Here is a 7,976-nt window from a genome sequence, read left to right on the forward strand (position 1 = left end):
ACGTGGGGTAGAGGAGGCCACAGGCTTTCGGGAGGCGCTCCAACCGCTCAGGGCTCCACTTCTTAGTGCGGATGCCACGGGGGGTGGGCTGGCACCCTATCCCCTGGCCAGGGCGAAGGCCCGCCCAGCTTCCCAGTTGGCTCCAGGTAGGGCGTGGCGCCCCTTTGAGTGTGGGCTCCAAGGACAGCACTGAGCTCGCGATGGACGCTCAGGAAATCAGGGACTTGCTTTGGCTTTTAGCTTCCATATTCTCGGCACAGCGTGTCAGGCAGGCCGGGCGCCGGGACTGCTGTGGGGCCAAGGGAGCCAGAGTTGACGACAGCTGACCCTGTGTGCTAGTGCAACCCCCCCCCCCCCCGCCGCCCTCCGTGGGACAGCCAGCTAGCTTTCCAAGAGCAGACACCCAGGAAAAGTGCATAAGTATCAGGTAGGAATGTGTGTGAGCGAGCAAGTAAGCATGTGTGAGAGAGCGGGTGTGAGCTCTCGTCAGCGTGTGTGAGAGAGCGGGTGTGAGTCCACATCAGCGTGTGTAAGACAGCATGTTGAACCCGTGTCAGCGTGTGTGAGTGAGCGTGTAAACCCGCGTCAACGTGTGTGTGGGAGTGGGTGTGAGCCCGCGTCAGCATGTGTGAGTGAGCACGTGTGAGCCCGCATCAGCGTGTGTGAGAGAGCAGGCGTTGAGTGTGCCCGTGACCTTCGTCTACACTGAGAGGGTCCAGGTCTCAAGGGCTCTTCATGGGAGCAGCTGCTTCCTGCGGGCAGGTCAGACTTTGGGGAGGTGTGACAGTCCCCTGGCCGACCCTTTTGTCCTTTAGGTGTCTGTCACCGTGGCACCTCCTCACAGAAGCCTTCCCTGAGCCCCCAGAACCATCTTTCGTGTCCCCCTATCAATATTCCCCGAGGGGCCCTTACCCCAACCCGTGACCTCACCTTCACTCTGCCCGCCAGCCCCCTGTTTTGTGGTCCCTGCTGCGTCCCCAGCGCCCAGTCCAGGCCTTGCATAGAGGACACCCCGGGGCCCTGTTTGTCCAAGGCAAGAAAGAATTTGTGGCTGTGTCCACATGTCTTCTACCTGACACACTCTTGGGCTCTGAGCCCTGCCTGCTCTGGGACGGTGATGTCACTGTGGGCCTGTCACTTCTCTCTCCTACAGAGTCAGCCCCCTTGCACTTCTACTTCATGGTCACAGATGGTGGCAAAGGCCTCATCTGAGTTTGGAGACACCCACTGTCCCTGGAACTGGGAAGCTTGGGACTCCGAAGACAAGTGGCATGGGTCAGCCAGCTCCTGCCTGGCTGCTGAGCGTCTGTGGGCACGCACTCGGCTCTCTGTCCACGGGTGTGGCCGAGTGTGTTTGTGGATATGGGTCTTCTAGGCACCGGGGTTGTGTGTCTGTCTCCACTCATGTCTGGGATGTTTGTGTCCCTGTGCATCTGTCCCCGGGTGTCCACCCAGGGTGTGCAGTATCTCTGTGTCCTGTGTGACTGTGTTTATGTGATAACCTTTTGGGGTCACCAACTTTGAGAATCCGTCATAAGCTCCAGCTTCCTTCTCAAAACTGCTTTCAGTTGTCAGACTCCCAACAGCAGGCAGTTTCAAGAGTTATCACAAACCCCTGGGACACCACAGGGGCCCAAGAACCCCCAGGGCTACGAACCAGCAACCCAGCTCCCCACTCCACTTGACTGTTAGGGACAGGACCCAGAGGGCAGGAGTCTTGAGAGGAAGCGGCAGCGGGTGCCCCAGTCGCTGCTCATCGCTCTTTCTCTATGCTCCCAGGTGCCAGGGCCCCCAGGTTTCCAGGCCAGCCCGCCCCTCACCCTCCTTCCAGCGCCCTCAGGGGGCACTGGCTGGCCGGGAAGGGCAGGCACCCCTGCGCATCCTAGGGGACAGAAGGGCGCACGCCGGGCGTGTGGCTCTGGAGCCCCGCGGCCCCCGCGCGGCGCGCCGCCCCCCGCGCCCGCTCCCTCCTCCCTTCTCCTCCTCCCCCCCCCCCCCCCCCGCGCTCTCTACCTCCCTCCCTCCCTCCCTCCCTCCCTCCGCGCTCAGAGCTGCGGCTGGAGCCGAGCGCGCCGCGTCGCCCGCCGCCGCCGGTGCGGAGCGTGGGGAGCACTCGGCCGCAGCCCTCGCCTGCCGCGGAGGGTCGCGCCCGGCGCCTCCGGCCAGGCCGCCCTGTGCCCGGGCCTTTCCGTCCTTGGAGCGGATCGTTGCCCGCCGGGCGTCCGCCTGCAGCGACAGCAGCCGCTGGAGCCGAGGCCGCGGCGTCGGCCGTGCCCAGGACCTGGTAAGTGGTGCCCGGGGCGCGCAGGCAGGGGCGGGCGGGGCGGGCAGCCCGGCAGGTGGCGCGGCCCGCAGGTGGGGGGACGCGGGTCCCCGCCCACGGCACCTGCGCCCCGCGTCCGGCCTGCGTGTCCTTGCCGCGCCTCGCGTCACCCCGGGGACCCTGGGCCGGCGGGCAGCGCCCCGCACCCCGCGCCCCGCATCCCGCGCGCACGCGCATCTGCGCCCGGGGCGGGCGGGGGTGGGGGGGGAAGAAAAGGCCGCCGGGGGCTGCGGGCGGGGTCCTGGGCGGGCACAGTCTGGGCGCCCGGGCCTGGGCCAGAGCCAGGCTGCGCCGAACGCACCTTCCCCGAGTCTCTTGACACCCCCTCCCCCCCCATGCCCTCACACTGTGTCATCTTCCCCCAACACGCTGAGAAACCCTCACACGTTCCCACACTGCCCCCCGCATGCCCACACGGCTGCCCTGCAGACCCTGCCGCGGGGTCCGGGCAGTGCAACAACGAGCCTCCCTGGCCACACTTGGGTAACTCCTTTTCTATCCCTCCACGCGAAGCTGTCCACCCCCTCCTCACCTGTGTGACCTTGGCCAGATGGCTTCTCCCAGCCTCAGCGTTCTCTAGGTTTAGGATTCTGGAATTTGGAGGCTGGTATGGCATTTCCCAGAGGAGGGAGCCCTGGGTCTCCGCCTCGGACAGTCAGGTTCTCTCTCTAGGACCCGGTCTCTTTCCTTCTGCCGTCCCTGCAAGCTTAGCAGCTGGCCGGCTGACGAGGGGTGGCAGGCAGGACAGGGGTATGGCCCAGGGCCGATTTGTAGGGATCCTTGGAGTGAGGGTGGGTGAGAGGTTGGGGGAAGGTGTGGAGACACTCCCTCACCAAACAGGACAGGGCCACTATCCGTCAACTAGGAGCTTGACAACCCGGGTCCAGGTAGCTGAGTGGGGCCCCTAGGCATTCCTGACCTTCAGACCTGAAGTGGGTCCCTGCCGGCCAAAGGGTCGACTCCAGCCTTGACCCCGGCCATCCCAACCTCCCCTGGCTGCCAGCCTGGAAGGCATCCCCCTCGTTGCCCGCTAGCTCTGTGCCCTCCCCACTGCCCTCTCCCTTTAGTGGTCTGTGGGCATTTTAAGGCAGGGATCTCTTGAGTGCCCAGCACAGGCCCGGCTCAGAGTGGGTACAGGTTTCGGTGCGGCACGTTCACGACCTTGACCTCACTGAATCTGCAGAATCACCCAGTGAGGAAGGCAAGGCTGGGATCTTTGTTCCCATTTTTCAGTCGGGATAATTGAGGCCTCAAGCGGGGAGGGGTCCTGGCCCTACATTGACTGGCTGGGTGGAGGGCTGGGGACGCTGCCAGCAGCCTGGTGGGGCAGAGTGCCTCCCACGTGTCCCAGCACCATTGTAAGCACCTTCCTGGACTCCCCCCTCCCTCCCCCCCCGCCCCCCCCGCCCAGCTGAGTCTCTCCGTCAACACCACTGTTTGCATCTCCCCCTTTCACAGTTGAGGAAAGCAAGGCCAGGTGGCTGCTGAGGAGGGAGCCGGGAACCCCTACCAGAACCGGCCCGCAGAGTAGAGGGCTGAGGGACTGCCAAGGCCTTGGCCTGGCAGAGGGTCTGAGGGTGGAGCTGGCCCCTGGACAGGGAGCCAATTGGAAGGGGCCGGGCGGTTTCGGTCCCGGGGCATCGATCGTCCCTGCTGTTGGCCTGGAGGAGAGGGAAGGCCAAGGACACAGCTAGTCTTGATCAAATCAACCTGGTCCCTGCCCAGCGCTGCCAGGTGGTTTGAGCGAAGGGGCAGGCGGCTCTGGCACAGAAGTGTGGGGGGGACGGGTGGGGAGGGGTAACACAGGCAGATGGAACCGGGGTGGCGTGGGAGGGGGCTTTGCGCAGAGCCAGAAGGAAAGCCATTCCTTGGGGAAGGAAGCCCCCGAGGCTAAGAGCACTCTGGGTAGAGAGCTACAGCGGGTAGCAGAAATGCTACGGCAGGGCCCTGAGGGGCACAGAAGGCTGGTCGGAGGTGTCTTGGCCCAGGCAGGAGCTCCATTTTGGTGCCAGCTCTGGGCCCGATGGTCTTCGTGACCTTGGCCAAGTACCTTCCCTGCTCTAGGCCTGGAGCTTTGGAGGTTGAATCATTTGTGAGCGAGTGGGGAGAGGCCAGGCTCCGAGTCAGTGAGTCCTCTCCACCCCAGCACATCTTCTCCCAGCCCAGGAAGGCAGCCAAGGGTGCTGGGGTCAGCTTCGGTCCCTCCGCCTCCCCCAGCGTAGCTTATAGAGAGGGGCCCCTTGCCTTCCCAGTGGCCAAGGTGAGGGCGCCCTGGGTCCCCGGGGGCTTCAAGAGCTGAGCTTCAGCTGGTTCTCCTGAAGCCAGCAAAGCCAGGCCCGGCTTCCTCCTCCTCCTTACAGATCAGGTTGTCAGCACATAGGCGGGCTATGCATTGCACTCCCTTCCAATTCTAAACTGAGGGCTGCCGTCTCCGGCAGAGGTTACAGGCACATTCAGTAATGTCAGTAATGACGGTAATAGTGATGGCACTCGTTTTGCGCCAGACAGCGTTCTCAGTGCTTCACACACATCCCCTCGCTTCATCGAAACCACAACCAGTGAAGCAAGAGCTGTTACTGTCCCCATTTTGCAGATGAGGAGACTGAGGCCCAGAGGGGTTAGGCAACACGCCCAAGGTCACGCAGCCAGCAGGTGGCAAAACCAAGATTGGAAGGCAGGCCACCAGTGGTACACATGAGCTGATTGTCGCGGGCACTTCCTCTGTGAAGGAGCAGTCTCAGTGTGTGTCAGTGGCAGCTGACAGACGGGGACCTGGGCTGTGGCACCAAAAGCAGATGCTCACCTCTAACCGATGGCGCGCTGCCCCGGGGCCTCGCCAGTGCCATCTGTGAGATGGGCTCAGGAGCCAGGCTCCGGCTGTCTCTTTGCTGGGGAGGGCAGGCAGAGACCTGGAATGTGCAGATGTCTCCTCCACAACCCCCCCCCCCGCCCCGTCATTTCCCGGAAGCCACTTCTTCGGCCGAGGCTCCGGCTCCTCACCGATCCTCGCTTCTCTGCCCCGCCTGAGCAGACAGAAGCCAGGCCAAGTGGTGCCCGGCAGGAGAGCCCTCCCCTGCCTATGCACCTTCTGTTGGGTGGGAGGTGCTGGAAGGTGGCCTGGGGTACAGCCTGGGGAGCGGGATCTGAGCCCACACGTCACCAGGAGGGAGGGAGAGAGGATCCCAGATCCAGCAGTAAAGGCTGGGCATCCTGAACTGCCAAGGTTGGGAAGGGGAAGAGGCCGAGGTCTCATGGCTGAACCCAAGCCAGAGCTGTGGGGGTGAAGTGGCAAGGCCCAGGTGGGAAGAAAGGGCTGGAGGTTTCTCCTGACCCCCACCTCTGGGGACCGGAACAGGTTTCCAGAGGGCTGCCCGGTCAGTGTTACTGGGGAGCACCTTATCTAAAGTAGTCCTGAGCCTGCTTTGGGTTCTGCGGATGGGCCCCTCAGTAAGACGGGACCTTTTCACTCAAATGCGAGGCTCTTGCCCGCAGCTACGATCTCGAGGCACCGCCTAGAGCCTCGCCGTCCAGTGCAGTAACCACTAGCCGCAGGTGGGAATTCAATTGAAATGAAGTAAAATTAAAAATTCGGCCTCTCAGTTACACTAGCCACGTTTCAGGTGCTCAGTGGCCGCACGTGGCCAGTGGCTACTGTATCAGACAGTGCACATAGAGAGCACTTCCTTCATTCCAGAAGGTTCTGTCACGCAGCACCACTTCAGGGCCACTGCAGGGCAGACCCCAGTCCTCACCCAGACCCCGAGCTCACTCCCCTGCCCGTCCCCCGTTGGCCCCCTGAAAGGGAGCGGGCCGGCTGGGTGTGGACACCTCCGGGCGGTGTCTGGGGAGTCTGGGGGCCTTGTCCACAATTGCCAAGGGCTGGCCCAGGTGCCCCGACAAACGAAGCCCCGGCACGCTAGCTTGGGGCAAATCTGGAGCCGGCCCCGCTCCATTCTGATGAGGCTCCTGCTGTGTGCTCAGGCTCGCTCACCTGGAACATGCCGGCGGGGCCCAGGCGGCTCCGCACAGATGGGCGAGGCTCTTGGGTTTCAAAAAAAAAAATAACGTTTGTGTCTCTCCATTTAAAAATAATGCTCTTAACATGCATGCTGTTTATAGAAGATTCATAAAGCCCAGAGAAGTAGAAGACGTAGGAACCCCCCTCGGTCCTATCGCCAAAATGCAAGCCAGTGTTTCCATCTTATAGGACTCGTTGCCACACCGCTTTCCTTGCATAGGCTATTTATTTTCACATTACTGTAATTATACCATGGGCACAATTGTGTAATCTATTTTTTACTTTACATAAGCAGTTTCTTTATTAATATAATCCCTTCCTAAATGAATTTCTTCAAAATGGATATGGTTTAATTTTTTTTTAAAGATTTTGAAAGCCGTAAGTGCTTCTTGCAAAAATCAAGAGAGAGCTCGAACTGTGCTCATTTGCCCATTCGACGGCGACGTATCAAGCACCCAGGATGTATCCAGGAGGGCCTCAGGACTGTAATTACAATGTTTAATGGCTGAATAATATTCTCTCAAGAGATTATAACTCGCTTAATTATTTGGCTATTTGTGGAGATCCAGGCAGTCGGATCCGTTTTGCTGTCATCCTTGAGGCTCTGCGGACAGGAGCTCATTCTGCCAAATTGTTCTCCAGAAGGGCTCTTCAGTACATCCGAAAGCCTGGCCCAATGAAGCCTTGCCAGCCTTGGGTATTATAATCAAACAACCTGGCATAAATATCCGGGGCTAAAATATCTACTTCGATATCTGTTTCTTCCATGGCTCCTGAGAGTGAGCATTTTTCCACGGGTTTACTAACTGTATTTCTCTTTTCTAGTGATGCGTCTTTTCCTCACCTGGTATTTTCCCTGTGGGTTTGAATAAACTTTCCACGTGAAGGATGTCGACAATGTAGCACACTTGTTCCAAGTCACTTTTAAAATTCTTTGCTCTTTGCCTTTGAATTTTTTCTTGTACCAGGTGAACACTTTCTATGCCACATTTTTGGGGGATTTCTTCCCCTGCTTCTGGGCTTACAAAATCCCTGACAAAACCCTGAGAGCTATCCATTTCTGGGTTTGCCCTGCACGTGTGTGTGAGTGTGTGTAGTTGTACTTTTAAGATTTTTAACCCTTTCATTTGAGGGTGGACAAGCTTTTTCCAAAAGAGTCAGATAGTAAATATTTTCCCCTTGGCAGGCCACACAGTCTCCGTCCCGAATGCAGACAGGACAGAAATGAATGGGCGTGGCCCTGTGCCAATAAAACTTTATTCACAAAAACACTTGGCTGCCAGATTTGGCCCTTGGGCCATGGTTTACCAACCTTGTTCAAATCCAAAGGAAATCTGTCTTGGGGAATAATAGGAGGCGAGGATCTAATGTACACCGTTTTCCTGAGGGCCAACCCATCATCCCTGTTTCTTTTATCAAATGACTTGTCACCCAGCTGATGTGTGATGCCTCCTTAGTCCAGACGGATTCTGACGTGCGGGAGGGTCTGTTTTGGAGCTGTCTGTCCCATTCTGTGGACCCGTCTGTGGGCTCATGCCTTTTATCTTTTAATACCTAACCTGCAGTCACACCTTAGCAATCTTAAAGCAAAACAAACCTCTTGCTTTCCACAGACGCCATGGATTTTCCTCACAG

Source organism: Prionailurus viverrinus, unplaced genomic scaffold (assembly GCF_022837055.1).
Source record: "Prionailurus viverrinus isolate Anna unplaced genomic scaffold, UM_Priviv_1.0 scaffold_49, whole genome shotgun sequence".
NCBI lineage: Eukaryota > Metazoa > Chordata > Mammalia > Carnivora > Felidae > Prionailurus > Prionailurus viverrinus.